At 45.4% G+C, this 17,723-nt stretch overlaps 1 protein-coding gene across 4 annotated transcripts in view; it reads right to left on the bottom strand.

The window, feature by feature from the left end:
- Positions 1-17,364, bottom strand: part of GGACT (gamma-glutamylamine cyclotransferase) — a 59,239-nt gene extending 41,875 nt beyond the window's left edge. The window contains exons 1-4 of one of the 4 annotated variants that reach the window (XM_057707849.1): positions 17,253-17,303; positions 16,623-16,821; positions 16,208-16,390; positions 13,553-13,717 (exon numbers count right to left, since the gene is read on the bottom strand). The gene's annotated coding sequence lies outside the window, so the exon portion shown is untranslated. Of the gene's footprint in view, positions 1-13,552; positions 13,718-16,207; positions 16,391-16,622; positions 16,822-17,252 lie in introns of all 4 variants that reach the window. The other 3 variants (XM_057707847.1, XM_057707850.1, XM_057707848.1) reach the window with 3 other exon arrangements.
- Positions 17,365-17,723: the final 359 nt, after the last annotated feature.

Here is a 17,723-nt window from a genome sequence, read left to right as displayed (position 1 = left end):
ATAACATCCTCTGGGTTCATCCATGTTGTTGCAAATGGCAGGGCTGCCTTCTTTCTTATGGCTGAGAAATATTTACATATGTATGGGTGTATACAATCCCATGGATCTAATGAAATACTGTATGCATGTATATATAACAGATACACACATTTTCTTCACCTATTCACCTGCTGACACTTCGGTTGATTCCACATCTTGCCTTTTGTGAATAAGGCCTTTCAGTTACACTGTCAAAAACAGGGAAGGCACACATTCATTTTCACAAGACTTTCTAGAAAAGATGTTCGCTTAACCTTCACCTACATGAAAAGTTTAACCAGAAAAGCAAATTTTCCAAATATGAACATGTGTACAAACCTACATCTTTTTTAGAAAAATGCTTCATGTCCAAGTTATACAAAAAGGAAAACAAAACACATAAAAACAACGATAATACCAAAAAAAGTCTTAGGATAACTAAAAGGTGGCCCTTTCCAAGTTTAGTACTTATCACTCCTTTGAATTTCCCAACCATTTTACGTAACTCTGAGACTGTTCCCTAAACAATAGCACTGAATATAAACTTTCTAAGAGCATTATATGTTTACTCTCTTATGATTCAAAGCTGGCCTAGGTATAAATATTAAGCAACAAAACTAAACACTTTAAAAATGTAGAATAAATTACATTTTTTACTTTCAACACCTGGTGTTACCAGCATAACACAGTACAGGGCTATAGGTGCTCTGTGAGGGGTATGGTCAAGGCAGTGGCAGCCAGGCCTCCATGGGTGAGGGAAGCCCAGAGGCCCTGCTCACATCTTCCAGAAGCTCCCAGGCAGCTGCATTCTTGGGAATCACACAGGTTTATAGGATGGTTTCTTCAATTTGTTTTTAATTTTGAACATAACGATGCAAGGAAAAGACTGGCGTGAAATTGACCTGAAATACTTTTTTCTCTGGATATAACAGTTCATGAGTGATGGCCTGTCCCCTGCCCCCGCCCCGCCTCCACAATGTTGTGGCCCTGTGGCCCTGTCTCCTCCCCAAATTCACAGTTAATGTTTAGACTGGCTTGCTGATGACATGGCCTGAAGTTAAAAATCCAAGATCTGTGAATACATCATTCTTTAACGTAATTTATATTCAGATTGGACTTCAAAGAAAGGGGAGATTTCAGTAAGGAGAGGAACAATCCTTCGGCCATCACAAGTAAAGGCCGCAGTGCTGACCCATGGGAGGACGCGTGAGAACAGTGAAGCCTGGTCCAGCTGCCTGACCACCGAACAACGTTAGTCTGCACATCTCAGGACAGAGCGTCTAGGCAGAGAGGCACGTGTAAAATGAGACTGGAAACGTTACAGCCCCGATACGCCACCACCTGAAAACGTGTTTTAGAATGAGGTAACTACCTAGTAGCTCTCATTTGTTTCCTGGCAGCAAAGGGATCTCGCAAAACCCTCTCTGCAGAAGCTGGTTTCTAATCACTTAAGTCCAGGAACAGATGTGCTTACCAATTGGCAATAAGAAAGCAGGGACAGTTTTTCACGTGGTCAGCATCTCATCAGAAGATTCTGAAGATGCTGCTGCTGTGGCGGGTGCACGCGTGTCACCTGGGCAGCACTCGAACCACCTGCTGCCGTTTGCCCCCCCCCCCCCCCAACTCTGACCACTTGATAACAAGGCCGCCTCCTCCCTTCCCTCTAATCACATCTTGGATGAGCACCCCAAGCAGTCTCACTGCCTCCAGGCTGCCCTCCCCGCACCGCTCTGTTCCCAGCGTGGGCTCCGGCGGGCAGCCTCTCGGGTGGCCCCCACGATCCTGCCCCCTGGCCTGCGTAACCTTGTGTGATTCCTGCCCCCTGTGCAAAGGTTGGGTTTGCTTCAAACAGAATGCAGAGGAACTGATGGGATGTCACCTCCGAGGCCCAGTTATAACAAGACTGTGGATGCACCTGGGGGACCCCTTGCTCTCCAGGAAGCCAGAGACAATGCTGTGGGACTCTCTAAGTAAGACGATGCCCACGTGGAGAGGAGCTGAGGTCTTCCAAGATAGACAGGGAGGACCCAAGGTCTGCTGACTGTCACATGAGTGAGCTCGGATCCCCCAAGTCAGCCTGGAGAGACCACAGCCCCAAGAGACCAGGCCAGAGCCACCCAGTGGAGTGGCTCTCAGAGTCTCACCCCCCAACCGTGGGAGGATGTCTGTTGTTGCAGCCACTAACATTGGGGCAAGTTGTTCTGCAGCTACAGGTGACACATTCAAAGGGTCAAGTCTTTGTGCTGCTCACAGCAGCCAGTCTCCATCCAGCCCCGTCTCTCTCTCCACCTCACCCATCCGTCAATCTCCCCACACTGCCCTGAGGGTGTGATCTGTGCCCGCCTCTGCACACGAGGCTGCCAGTGCCTGGGAGCCCCTGCCTCCTCCTCAGGCCTCAACGTGCCGCCTGTCAAAATCCCACTCAGCCTGCAAGATTGTCAGGTCACCTCAAACGCCCTCCCTCGGGGGCAGAACCGATCCCAGAACACGACAGCTCCTTTGCCCTCACCTCAGGGCTGCCCAGGTCTGCTGAGAAGCCCAGACACTCAGCCTCCAGCGCTAGGAAGAGGGACGTGGCAGGTGTCCAGGAGATGTTTGCTCAGAGAGCTGCCAACCTGCCGCCCCTCCCCAACATGTCCATGTCCATTTCCTACCAGGACCGCCTCATACACTCACATCACAGCCCTCAAGAGCAGGACATCAGCACAGGCACTTGACCACTTTCTCTCACACCCCTTTCAGGTTTTGTCACTTGTCCAATGATGTTCTTTATAGCAAAGGACCCCGTGCAGAATCCCAACTGCATTCCTGGTCTTGTCCTTCAGTCTCCTCCAACCTGGAACAGTCTTCCTCTGACTTGCATGATCTTTTAATGATTTCAGGCCATCTGTTTTGTTGAATGTCACTCAACTTGTTTTTTCCTGGCTTTGCCTCGTTGTTAGATTCAGGTCACCCATCTTCATCAGGACCTTCTGGAAACGATGTTTGTTCTTCTCACTATCAGATGGCACATGATTCCAATCTGTCCCGTCACTGATGAAGTTCACTCCTGTCACCCGATGAAGGTGGTGACTGCCAGGCTGCTCCTCGCTTAACCATCAAGTTATTCTCTCCCCACCCCCACTTTATACAAGCTGATAAATATTTCACAAGGAGGTACTTTGAAACTACGTAAAACTCTCCTTCACCATCAAACTTGCCAGGCATCCACTTATCCATCTGTAGCTGTACAGACTTATGGTTTCCTACTGTATTCAGTGAGTTATAACCCAATAATGTCATCATTTATTGTGAAGCTCAACTGTCCTCGATTTGGACAGATGGACTAATTCCCCTGAGCTTCTCTGTCCCCCTGACCTGCCTACATCATTCCCTGAGCACTTCCTTGCTTTCTGGCACAAGATGTTCCAGGCTCACCCTGGACTTTCTCCATCCCAGGCCTTGAACCAGCCATTTCTCCAAGAAACCCTGGTTTCCACCCGTTAGTGGAAAATGGTGTTTAGAAGCTAATCTGGTATAAGGGGTCCTCATTGCTCTTGGGGTGTTATCTGTCCGCAGGCTCCCTCAGTGGAATATACATATTTATATCCATATACACATACACATACACATAAATACACACACTCATTCACACCTGTATTTGCTGAAAACCACAAGTTCACACCAACACACCTAACCCAATCCACAGCACAGGCTGCATGCTAGTTTTTCACATTTCTGTGTTTGTAACTCCCTTTTCCAACCATAGGAGACCCAGCTCATGCTACCTTTAGTACAACTACCTACGTGACCAAGCCTTCCACATGTAATCATTTCCAATCCAGCCAGCACCATCTCCCCTGCATGTGAGCCCCCTCCCTGCCCAGGCTCTGACACCGCCATCAGCATAACCTCTACCACCCCCCTCAGGCTGGGACTTTCCACACCCAGACAAGGGGTAGAGATGGTGATGCATCTCCATGTGGAAGGAGCACACACACGGGGCTGGGATGACGTATGGCCATGTGTGTGAACCGCACACCAGGTACCTGTGTCACTACAGTATGTGGCTTCTACCCCAAGGTCCCCTCGGGAGAGGAGATCAACAGCAGAGCACTGGTAGTATGTCCACACCCAAAGGAAGGCAAAGGCGGGGAGAACAGGAGCCCTCCTTCCAGCCAATTCTGGTTCCCTCTGTGGCAAAACTTCCTGGAAGCCCCAGCATTTCTGCTTCCTCTCCTCGACTGTGACCTCAGGCACATGGCCGATCTGAATGAAACCGGGATCAGTAACAAAGGAGGGAAAGAATGGATATCTGGTGGCAACTACAATTTCTGTCACTTCCACTTTTTTTTAAAATAAATTTATTTATTTATTTATTTATTGGCTGCATTGGGTCTTTGTTGCTGCACACAGGTTTTCTCTAGTTGCGGCGAGCGGGGGCTACTCTTCGTTGCTGTGCACGGGTTTCTCAGTGTGGTGGCTTCTCTTGTTGTGGAGCATGGGCTCTAGGTATGCGGGCATCAGTAGTTGTGGCGCACGGGCTTAGCTGCTCTGCAGCATGTGGGATCTTGGACCAGGGCTCGAACCTGTGTCCCCTGCACTGGCAGGTCAATTCTTAACCACTGTGCCACTTACATCTACTGGCCAACACTCTGCTTTGGGGGCTTACTGAAGACTCAAATGAATCTGGGGAAGCATTCTTGACCCTCACCCTCCTTTATGTTTTTAAAATCCCAAGGAGAATCATGCCACGTGCACAGGAACCCTTAGAAAAGATGACAGAACAAGTCTTCTTTGTTTATGTAAAATCCTGTATGTGAGGAAATGCTGCACTGGGCCTCTCCAAGAGCTTGCTGAGTCCCCAAGAAAACCACCATCTACACGAACAGTCGATGACCCGCTCCCTGTGTGAAAACCCTATGCAGGGAGCAGATCAAAGCTCCAGCCCCAAACACCACGGCATTCAAGACAGGTGGCAGCTCAGAGCAGTGAAAACGGTCCTGGCTCACCACCAAGCCAAAGTGGGAAAGGGGAAAATAACCTCAGAAGCAGGGGGACTGGACATGAGAACTAGTCTTTTGGAAGTCCTAGGGAGACTGCAAACTCACCCAAGAGGCCAGGCTTGACTGTTTCAGATGAATTCATCTGAATCGATGCTACTTCTCTGCAAGGAAAACCCAAAGGGCTGTTTATTTAATGGGAAGACACTATAGAAGTTTCTCTATTTATAAACTAGGACAGCAGTGTAATTTTTTTTTTTTTTTTTTGGCCACACTGTGCGGCTTGTGAGATCTTAGTTCCCCAACCAGGAACTGAACCTGGGCCCCGGGCAGTGAAAGCGCTGAGTCCTAACCATTGGACCCACAGGGAGTTCCTAGCATCCTTTGGATCACAGGTGTAGGTGTGCCTCCTGGCAGCGGGGGAGCAGGGTGTGGACTGAAGGACATATGCTTTTGAACTGGATGTGTTTCATGTCCTAGTCAGATGTAACCCTACTGCCTCCAGTGGTGTGACTTTGTTCCAGGTGTTTCATCCCTCTGAACCTCAGTTACATCACTTAAAAAATGGGGATAATCACACCCACCTCAAAGACTGACCTATGAGGATTACATGAGATAATGTACATCAAAATTCTGGCACATGGTGATTTTAATAAGTATTAGTCCCCCTCCGAGAGAGCGTAACTCACAGAAATACTATGAGGACTAAACAACAGAATTATTACAGATATGTAAGTGCCTGGCACAGGGCTTGTGTACAAGAGATGTCAGTTCCTTTTTCACTGATCCATACAAAAAGGCACATCCTAGTTATCTAGTGTGGTTGATATAACTTCTTTATAATGAAGTTTAACCTTTTACACACAGAAAAAAACTGTATAAATAAACCCTCTCTGCATTAGTAATATATAATTATAAAAATAATTATAATAATATTATAATAGCTAAGAGGTGGAAGCAACCTAAGTGTCCACCAACAGATGAACAAATAAACAAAATGTGGTCTCTTCATATGATATTCAGCCTTAAAAAGGAAAGAACCCTTGGCACACTCTACGACCTGGACGAGCCCTGAGGACATCATGCAAAGTGAAATAAGCCAGTCACAAAAAGACAAACACTGTGTGATTCCACTTATGTGAGGTAGCCAGAGTCATCAAGTCCATACAGACAGAAAGTAGAATGACGGTTGCCAAGGGCTGCAGAGAGAAAGGCATGGGGAGTTGTGGTTTAGTGGGTACAGAGTTTCAGTTTTGCAGGATGCAGCAGTTCTGGAGATCTGCTATACAACAACCTGAATATACTTAACACTATTGAACTGTACACTTAAAAATGGTTATGATGGTAAATTTCATGGTTTTTTAATCACTATTAAAAACAAGAAAACTAATTTTTAAATGATGCACCTTGTAGGCTTTCATAATAATGCAGGGTCATCATGCTGATTCATTATGGGCTCTGCAGATAGACCTATGCAGTTTGTGGTCCGGAGCCAAATCTGTATTAAGCTTCAGGAGTTCCTCTGCAGTCCGCTTTCCTGAATAAATATCTCAGATTTTTAAAGATTCAGCTGGTAAAGGAAAAAGTGGAACTTGATATCTTTCACTAAATAATATTTGCTATTACCATTAGTGAATTTTAAGATGTTAAAACAGGAAGAAACTTTAGAAATTATATTTTAAAGTAGAAGAAAGTGAAATCTAGACTTCGATCGAACTAAATTATTTGCCTCAGATCCTAATTACAAGTAGAAATTATGAGAAGAGCTGGAAAGAGAAGCCATCTCCTGGCTCCCTCTACAATCCCCTTCCACAGTGGACCCTCAACTCTGCAGAATTCCTCACCTCTGAACCTCACTGTGTAATACGCTGCCACCAGGGGGCAGCAGGTGTATTACTCTAGTGTTTCAAACACTGGACTTAAAGCCCCAATACATTTCCATTATGCTTCCTCTAACCCTCTTCCAAGAAAACATATCTAAAACTTTATTAACATCAACAAGCATAAAGTTTAAAGAACATCCATCATAACTCTTAAAACAAAGAGTTGGGTCCAATGGAAGCAACATCCTTAATAATCTTTCAGTATTTTTTATTTATTCCAATCCTAATTGATATAAAAGTCAATTCATATGTTAGTTTTAAACCAAAAATGACTTAACCACAGAAACCCATTCCTTTTCTTTACATTTTTAACCAAATTTTCCTAATACTTGGCCTCAAGGCTTCAGACCACAGCAATCTCAAGCCCATCTGGCCACCTGTCCTCAATCTTCCTTCCTTTCTCAGGCTTGGTTTTTCTTTCTAATGCCCAATGTCAGCGGTCCCCAACCTTTTTGGCTCCAGGGACCCGTTTCATGGAAGACAATTTTTCCACGGGTGGGGAGGGAGCATGGTTCGGGTGGTAATGCGACCGATGGGGAGCGGCAGATGAAGCTTCGCCCACTCACCCGCTACTCACCTCCAGCTGTGCAGCCCGGTTCCTAACAGGCCTCAGACCGGTATTGGTCTGCAGCCCGGGGGTTTGGGGATCCCTGCCCTATGTCAGAAAGGAAGGTCTGTCAATAGGTCTAACCCTCCAGCCACTTTCCGAAGCAAAAGCAGAGAGATTCCAGTTACAAAGTAAAACCTATATGGACACCATTCTTCCAATTAGATGACAGTAATGTTCACTCTTTTTAAACAATAATACTACCCACCAGGAGCTCAAACCACAGCAGCTAATGGGTGAGACTTGAATTTTAAGACCGGCCCTCCCTCAGCAATGGCCTTGTCCACCCTGAGACTTCACAATTTCACCTAATGCAAGTGGTGACGTGACAACAATAGTTTACCAGGGACATTCTGGTAATTAATCGAGGAGTTAACTCCACACTTTCAAGCAACAGTGAGCAGTGACCATGGCCCCCAAACCATCCAAAGGGAGATGTACGAGATTTATTTCACAAATTTCAAATGGTTTTCTTCCTTGAGTTCAACATGCTTTAATAATGAAAAAGGAATTCAAATGCAAGCTTTTACTACTGCCTCAGGCACACGGAAGCAGTCCATTTCTAAACTACAGCAGTGTTCACCACAGATAAAAGGCATTCAAAGAAATTACTCTCTGCTTACGTCCATTTGCTCTCATGTAATTAACTATTCACCCATCAATCTAATCTAGCATAAAACTGACGGGAAAAGCAATCACAGCACTAATGGTAAAGGAGGAAGAGGAGGAACGAGACATGCACAAGATACATACATATGCAGTGATACAATGGATCCCTGCAAAATGCACCACGTATCCAAAGACTACTCTGTAATCCTCTGCCAAATATGATGTTTCAATTGGTGAGATTCAAGAAAGACTCCTATCTATATAAAATAATCTGGTTTAAATTTAGTTATTTTCCAATATAGAATACTTAACATATTTAAATGTAGAACATCACCAGAAAACCAGAAATACTTATAACAGGTATATAAAATAAATTTAATTCAGTAATTTATTCAAGAATTATTTAAAATATTTTTATAATACTCAAAAAACTGAAATCAGATAATTAAAAACACAAACAACATACCTATTAAGGTGGCTCAAATTTTAAAAACCTGACAATATCAAGTGCTGACAAGGATACAGAGCAACTGAAACTCTCATACATTCCTGATAGTGACACAAAATGGTGGGGTACAGCCACTCTGGGAAACAGCCTGGCAGTTTCTTATAAAGTTCAACATATGCTTACCACCTGACCCAGCCATCCTATCCTGGGGATTTACCATAAACAGATGAAAACTTCTGATCACATAAAATCCTACATATAAATGTTTGTATAACACAACATTGTTAACCAACTGTACTCCAATATAAAATAAAAAATTAAAAAAAAATGTTTGCAGCAGTTCTATTCATAATCACCCAAAACCGTAAAGAAACCAAATGTTCTTCATCAGTGAATGGACAAATGTGTGGTGTATCCATACAATGGACTACTCCACAGCAACAAGAAAGGATCCACATGTGGATGATCTCAAACATGTCATCTGAATGAGAGAAGCCAGTCTTAAAGCTTACGTACTGTATAACTTCACTCACGTGACATTCTGGAAAAGGCAAAAATTATAGAGATGGAGACCAGATCAAGGGTTGTCAGAAATTAGGGGTAGGGTGAGGGTTTGACTGCAAGGGGGCAGAATGAGGGAGGGCTTGTTTTGTTTTGTTTTCTGGGTATTTCTGGTGATGGAACTGCTCTATATGGTTACAGGAATCAATCAATTTTAAAACTCAGAGAATTATACAACAAAAAAGGTCATTTTACTTTATAAAAATTCAAATAACAACAACAATAATAATGAAGAATGAAAGCATGAGAGCATGCAACTATTGTAAAACACTGAGTTAAAAATAGAAGGTAGGGACTTCCCTGGTGGCACAGTGGTTAAGAATCTACCTGCTGGGACTTCCTAGGTGGTGCAGTGGTTAAGAATCCACCTGCCAATGCAGGGGACAGGGGTTCAGTCCCCACTCTGGGATGATCCCACATGCCGTGGAGCAACTAAGCCTGTGTGCCACAACTGCCCTCTAGAGCCTGTGAGCCACAACTATTGAGCCTGTGTGCCACAACTACTAAAGCCCATGTGCCTAGAGCCTGTGCTCCACAACAAGAGAAGCCACCACGATGAGGAACTTGTGCACGGCAACAGAGTAGCCCCCGCTTGCGACAACTAGAGAAAGCCCACGCAGCAATGAAGACTCAATGCAGCCAATAAATAAATTAATTAATTTAAAAAAAAAAGAATCCACCTGCCAATGCAGGGGACAAGGTTTTCGAGCTCTGGTCTGGGAAGCTCCCACATGCCACAGAGCAACTAAGCCCATGTACCACAACTACCGAGCCTGCGTGCTGCAACTACTGAAGCCCACATGCCTAGAGCCCATGCTCTGCAACAAGAGAAGTCACTTCATTGAGAAGCCCTCACACCACAAGAAAGAGTAGCGCGCCCCCCCAGTCGCTGCAACTAGAGAAAGCCCCCTTGCAGCAATGAAGACCCAATGCAGCCTAAATAAATAAATTAAATTAAATTAGAAATTTAAAAAAATAGAAGGTAGATATAAGAATAAGAGCATTCTGAATTAAGCGAAGATGCCACACATCCATTATTATTATTAAGAGACTTAAGAGAGGTACAAACCAAAGACAATGAAAAAGTTTTGTTTTGACCTTGTTTTGAATAAATCAGCTACACAGGCTATTTTAGATAACTGGGGACATTTGAATACAGCATTACATGATATTAAGGGTTACTTGTTCATTATTAGGTAGGACTGTAGTTATTTAAAAACTAAAGTTTTAAATAAGGTTCATTACCAAAATATTTAGGGGTAAAATGACATGGTTTCTGGCATTTGCTCCAAAATTCTCCAGGAGCAAGCAAGCAAACAATCAAAAACTCAAAAAATAAAGGAGGGCAAATGGAACAGGTACAGCAAAGCCAGGATGGTGCATGGGTCCTGACACTGTGTGGGTCTGCCAGGGCTTACTGTGCTCTGCTTTTGAGAAAGGCTGGAAATATTTATAATAAAATGACAAGAGAAAAAAACCAGTGACATTCTTCATAAACGCCCCCAATAATGGCATCTAACTGTTCTTTATTCATTTAGAAGATATACTAATTTCCCCTCAGTTTTTATTAGGCTTTTATAATCTGCATCTAACTTTACAGAAAACCAAATCAAGGGAGAAAGAGTAATTCAAAGCAGTTGTCATTCTTCTAAAAAATAAGGGCTTAAAGAATACTTTTCAAATCTAATTTAATGCTCATAAATTATTAAGACCATCATGAGATGTAGAAATATTAATAATTTTCATTAATTTATCTGCTGTATCCTCCTAAGTGCAGATGGCAATGGCAGGAAGGGGTAATTAACGCTCAGAAAGTTTAAAGGCAGATGTAGGAATGAACAAATGGACAAGAGAGCAGCATAATACAAGACGTTCTCTCTAATTCACTCTTTCTCGCTCTACTTCCCTCTGGCAAAACTCAAATGGTCAGAGGTCTATAAAAACACTCCCAACCAAGTGGAAACAAGTTCTTCCTTACTGGGTGCCTGTTACAGGGGAGGCAAGGCTCTCATCCAGTCAGTGTTAACGGAGGAGAAAACACTGAATATTTTAGTACAAATTTTGTTTATAATTGTCCAGCAGTGTTTAAGGTTAGTGTGCAAAAACAATTCCACAGGCAAAAACAACAGAAAAACTAAAAGGTAAAATAGCTGCAGCAGCAAAAAACCCATCAGGGTGCAGAAGCAGGAGTGACCTGGAGAGGGTGGGGGCAAAGGAGTGAATCAAAGCAGGTTTCTGACTGCCTCTCAGCGGAGCAGAAGCCTCCCCTAACCAACGCTGACGGAGAGGCCCCAGGAGCCTAAAGTCTACAAGAGACTCACCTCTCCCAGACTTGTCAGAACCTGGTGGTAGCGCATCCGACCATCGCCCTGATGCTGCAGCAGCCACCACGGAACCAGGCAGCGTGACAGATGAAAGGCTCCCAAAGACTCCCCTGTCCTCAGCCCCAGAACCTGTGCTCACGTTATCCTGCATGGCACAAGGGGCTTTACAGATTGTAGCTCAAGTAAGTTAAGGACTTGAAGATGCAGAAATACCCTGGATAATCCAAATGGGCCCAATCTAACTGAGAGTCCTTAAAGTAGAGCCGCTTTCCTGGCTGGGGGCAGGGAGCTGGGGCCCTCAAGTGGAGGCTGCAAAGTAGAGAAAACACATTCTCCTCTAGAGCCTCCAGGAGGGGACACAGCCCCATGGAGGCCCTGATTTCTGCCCATTGACACCCAGCTGGACTCCTGCCCTGAAGAACAGGACAATCAATCTGGGTTGTTTCAAACCAAGGAGTTGGTGGCACCTGCACCAGGAAACTAAGACAAAGTCAGACTCGCTTCTTCCAGTCGCCAAGCCTGAGCCCCTTCTCTGCTGTCACCTTGCCCTCCTCATTTCGCCACTAAGGAGGGCACTTTTGATTCAAAGACGTGCTTTCCATGTCTCACATCTCCACTCAAAAGTCTTTTCCTCCAAAAAGTTCTCCCGACCCTAGTTAACCAGCCCAGGGGAGGTCATGACCCCACTCCATATGTTCTCTTAGCACCTACTCCTCTCACCTTGGTCCTGGCTTGACTGAAGTTACTCTATTCTCTTCCTCAGAGTTTACACTTACTGAGCATTTACTAAATGCTAAATATCATGCAAAGGAATTTTCCTGGGTTTTCTCATTCAAGCCTCCCCAAAACCCTATCAGGTAGACACAATTATTATCCCCCATCTTTTAAATTAAAAAGTTCAAAATCACTCAGCCAGTATGTGGCAGAGCCAGGAGTTGAAGCCAGGCAGTCTGACACTGGAGTTGGTGCCCTTAACCATGACATTAACATTTGCCTTGCAGGTGAGAAATGTAAGTTCCAAGATCTAGTGCCTTATTAACAATATACTCCCAGTATTCAGCACAGAGTAGATAACTAATAGTTGCTGAATACGAACAAATGGGACAAAATGTTTTCTCCACCTACTATTCTTTTTTCTTTTTTAAGAAAACTTTTTTACTTTGGGAAGTCAAATACATAGAAATAATGATCCCCCATATACTCATCTCCCAACTTCAAGACTTATCAACATAGGGCCCATCTTAAAGGCCAACATTTAATCAAAATAATATTATTCTGTCTGGTAGAAAGAGCCCACTTCAGTATTCTTCTTTTTCAGAATCACAGGTTCCTAGTTTCCATCATACAATCATTCATCCGTGTTAACACAGACTTAAAAAAAGATCTTGAAATGGGCATGTCTTTCTAAGCAAAACACAAAACAAGGAAACAGTAGAGGGGAGATTGCCATTTTTTCCCTACGTAAAATTAAATTTTTCTGCAGAGCGTAAGTACTGCAAATAAAGTAAAAAAAAAAAAAAAAAAAAAAGGGAGATAGCTATAACATATATGACAAAAGATTAGCATCCTCAATGTATAAAAAATTTCCTGCAAATCAGTAAGAAAAAGACCAATGGCACATTATCTGGAAAAATGGGTTCAGGGATGAACAGATAGTTTCCCTGCTATTCTTAAAAGAGAAAAAGACAGGGACTTCCCTGGTGGTGCAGTGGTTGAGAATTCACCTGCCAATCCAGGGGACATGGGTTTGATCCCACACACCGTGGAGCAACTAAGCCCGTGCACCACAACTACTGAGCCTGCGCTCTAGAGCCCATGAGCCACAACTATTGAGCCCACGTGCTGCAACTACTGAAGCCTGTGTACCTAGAGCCCATGCTCCGCAACAAGAGAAGCCACAGCAATGAGAATCTTGCGAACCGCAATGAGAAGAGTAGTCCCCACTCGCTGCAACTAGAGAAAGCCCGTGCGCAACAACGAAGACCCAACACAGCCAAAAAAAAAAAAAAAAGACAAAAAGATAGGACTTCCAACTGACACTCTTTGTCAACATACTTCCTCTGGTGCTCTACAGTTTAGGAACAGCAAACACCCCAGAAGAGAGTAAAAACAATTCTCACCTGTATGTTTGTTTCTTCAAAACCGCATTGCCCTGGAATCCCGCATCATAGTGAGTCTGTCTGAAAAGCGTTTGACCTCAGAATCCTTCTGAACAGGACACCAGGATAAGTAGTCCCACATCACAGCGTGACCAGAAGCCTATGGACAAGTATCCAGTCTGAGTCCTGCCGGGGGTGAGATGAAGAGGAAGGTGAGTGACAAAAAGTTGAGTGTTTAAGAGACAAGGGGCTTAGAGACAAAAGCACGTCACCCAGCCCCTTGGACGGCACCTCAGACCCTGGGTGTGGGCCATGGAAGGAACTGCCACTCAGTGGAAAAACATGAACCACCAGCCCGAGGGGCTGCAGGATGCCTAGAATACAAGTAAGCTCGCACTGGCCTGCAGAGGGTTTCAAAGGTCTCGACTTTCTTGAGAAATAGCAACATCCTCTCCTTCCAGTAAGGAAAATGAGAAACAAAAAAAGGTGTATCTTCTGCCATCAGGCAAGGCTTATTTTAGGAATACTGAGCTTCTTGGATGGGGGCTTTCCGAGTGTTTTAAAATCATGTATTTATTAAAAAAAAAATTCAAAGCACATCTAAAGTATATTTGCCCTAAATGGTTACTCTGACTCTAATTAAGCCTTTAGATCTACCTTCCAGTTTACAGGAGACACAGGGGATAGAGGAACTAGCTAAATCACACCATACAGAAAGGTGAATAAATCCAGAATGAGAACCATCCACAGCCAGCCAAGTGAATCACTAGATGCCTTAGAGGACTGGGGCGGGGAGGGTGGGGGGGACTCGAGGAGGGGGGAGTCAAGAAAGGGAGGGAATACGGGGATATGTGTATAAAAACAGTTGATTGAACTTGGTGTACCCCCCCCAAAAATAATAAATAAATAAATAAAATTTAAAAAAAAAAGAAAGAAAGAAAGAAACCCACGGGACTGCTCTAGACCAAGGTCAGCAAGCTACGGTCCTCGGGCAAGGCCAGCCTGCTGGTGGCGTTTAAAACAAAAAACTTTGAAAACAAAATTTCTCTGGAACACAGCCAGGCTCATTCACGAGCGCATCGTCCATGGCTGCTTCTGCGGGAAAACTGCCGTGGAGGCCACGTGGCCTGCAAAGCCTGAAGAGTTAGCAACTGCCCCTTTTCGTTAAGCTTGCCAACCTCCTGTCCTGGATTAAGACAACAGAACACCACGTGTGGCCCATTCGGATTCACACAAGCCAACAGCAGAAGTGCATTTCTGAGGCAATCAAGGAAATCTGTGGACTAGGTTTTAGAAAACATTAAGGAATCATGTCAATTTGATTAGGAGGTGACAACGGTATTATGCTTCTACAAGAAAATGCCCTTTTTTGGAGGTGCGTACCACACTGGTTAGGGGTGAATATTACGTTATCTGCAATTTAAACTGCTTCAACAAAAAGATAAGGCAGATACGGCCAAAAAAAGAAACTGTTTTAACCAATTGTTAAATCTATTTGATATATAAGGAAGTTCATTACACTCTTTACTTCTAAATTTGCTTTAATATTTAAAAAGCTGCAGGATACGGGGATATGTGTATAAAAACAGTTGATTGAACTTGGTGTACCCCCCCCCCCAAAAAAAAAAAGCTGCGGGGGGGGGGGGGGCAAATCAGAGCTTTGATCAAAAAGTATTTATCACCAGACAGCCTTTGTCTCTAGGCAGGCCTCCTATCCCACCCTCCTTACAGAGTTTCGCCCATATCTCTCACAATGATTAAGCTTCTAATCTTGCTCATGGCATCCACCACCAGGAATGCCCGCCCCCATTCCACTCCTCTGCCTATGTAAATTCTACTCTGGGTCCAAGGTAAAGCCCAAATGTGACCTTCCCAAGTCCTCCGGTGGGAATTCATCTCCCTGTGTTTCAAATGCCCTTGGGCATTTATTGTACTTCATCCTCCTTAACATTTTAGCTATTTACCATGTCTATTACCTCATGATGCCATACAAACCCTGAGACTTCTAGTAACTGGGTCTTCTCTGTAGACCCATGGGGGAAGGGGTAATAATAACACCTTCCATGGTATAAACTCTGCCTACACAGCTCTCAGGTCCAACCTTGGCTAGGCTGTCTTGCCCTGAGCAGTTTCACTGACCAGAGAGACCTTCAGTTAAAGAGCAAATTCCTGTCAAACAAGATGCTGACCCTGCTTAACCAACACTCTCTTAATAAAATCTCTAACCTAAGGTTTACCTCTGGACTGAGAAGGCTCTACAAAAGACTGCTAAGATCACTTGAATTTTGTCCTATCATCACCTTCCTTGGGACCCATCGTCCGCAAACACTGCAGCACTTACCTCCACGCCCCCCTGCAGGGGTGCCCTACCGCCTCGAAAAGGCCCCGCTGACTTGAGTACAAAACCCTTCAATGCTTCCACTTGGAAGAGCTGACCCAGGCTAGAACTTTCAAGAGATCTTACTACATAAGAGGGAAATGAACAGATAATTTAAAATCTTAAACCGTGCCGGTTTCTATCCCTGCTCTATTCTACTTCCCACTGCCAGCTACCTAAGGCCAGGGTTAATAACCACCTTCTCTAGGACCAGTGCTAATAGATAGGACCCTCGTTTGCGAGGTCAACTAGTCCAAAACACTTTTGTACAAAGGTCCACCAATTAGAAATTAATTTACCTTTGCAAACTCAGCATTTGAAATAGAAATGCTCTCTACCCGGGCAGTCTGCTTAGTGAGGAACTCCTGGCTTCTCCTGGGAGTCGTTTCAGGAAAACAAGCCATTTTGGGAAAATGTGGGCAGCCTGCAGGGGCTCTCCATATGAGCATTTCAATCAATTGAGTGAGGCCAGGGAGAACGGTCTGCAATCACAGGAAAAAGTACATAAAAACGTGTGTGGAAGACCTACACTTTATACTGGTGCATCCAACTGATTTAGAGAGACCCTTTAGTTTTTAATACATGACTTCTCCCTGCGACATTTAGCAAAATTAATAAGCTGCTTTAGAAAGAAGTGGCTACAAGTCTCATTTTCTTATCAGTTCAATACCAACAGCCTGGAGTCAGGAAGGTGTGTTCAAAAAAACCATATACCTATTTAGGGTTTCCAGCCCGACTGCGGTGTTATCTTTGGCATCAGAGTGAAAGCTCAATAATGTTTCGTAATCGAGGCAGTAAGGGAAATTTCTCCAAAAACTCAGCTGTGTCACTAAAGGCTCCAAAGAAACCTGACAAATGCCAGACGTTCTTGGTTTTCTTTTGCAGCTTCTGGTCTCCTGGCAAACAGGAACCTCTAAAGTTAAAAGCAGAACTTCTGAAAAGCGTCAGCCTCATTTGACCGAGATATTCTTTTAAAACGACCTTCTGAACGGCCATCCCTTCCTCCTCCTTCCTAACTGGGAAGAGGCAGCGCCCACACCTGAAGGCCGTTCCTAACGCTCCCCGCCCCCGCCCGGCCGGGCGGCGGCGTCCGCGTCGCACTGCGCGCAGCAACGGGTGGGCGCGTCAACGGCCCGGGGGCCCCTCCCGCCCAGCCGGTCCCGCAGGCGCCCGCGTCCCTTCACAGCCCAGGCTCTGTACCCCCGTTCCCCCCGGCTCCCGCGGGCCCCGGACTCAGCCCAGGCGCGACGCCCCGAGTCTCGGGGGGCCCGAGGGTTCCCAGGGCGTCCCCGCGGCAGCGGGTGGGGACAGGGGCCCCGGCTCTGCCCGAGCCCAGCACCTCACCTGCCTCGCAGCGCGGCGCCGTCGGGGAGAGCGGGCCCCGGGCGGCGGAGCGGAAATCGCTGCGGAGGCTGGTGCTGCCGCCCTGGGAGGCCGCCCCCTGCGGCGCCCCCTGGAGGCGGCACGCGGTACCGGCCCGCGCGGGCCGCGCGCACACCTGGGTATGCGCCGGGAGCCGAGCGGGCGCACACCTGGGGCCTGGCCTCTCTGCAGGCGCACACGCTCTAACGCATCCCTCCTGGGCGTCGGTGGTCAGCCTTGAGTCCGTGTTGGATGCAGACACACCTGGGGGCATACCACGTCAGAATACATACACACTCACACACTTAGAAATGAGCCCGCACCTGGGGATGTGTCCTGTAGTGCAGATGCACAAAGTGATGATCAAGGCCTCACACTCCAGCAGCATCCTCACTCAGCGCTGATAGCATACTGGATACAGATAATCACATAGAATTGATAATGCCACTTATT

The sequence above is a fragment of the Hippopotamus amphibius genome, chromosome 14, assembly GCF_030028045.1.
Source record: "Hippopotamus amphibius kiboko isolate mHipAmp2 chromosome 14, mHipAmp2.hap2, whole genome shotgun sequence".
NCBI classification, from domain to species: domain Eukaryota; kingdom Metazoa; phylum Chordata; class Mammalia; order Artiodactyla; family Hippopotamidae; genus Hippopotamus; species Hippopotamus amphibius.
This window is presented reverse-complemented; position numbering and strand designations above follow the sequence as displayed.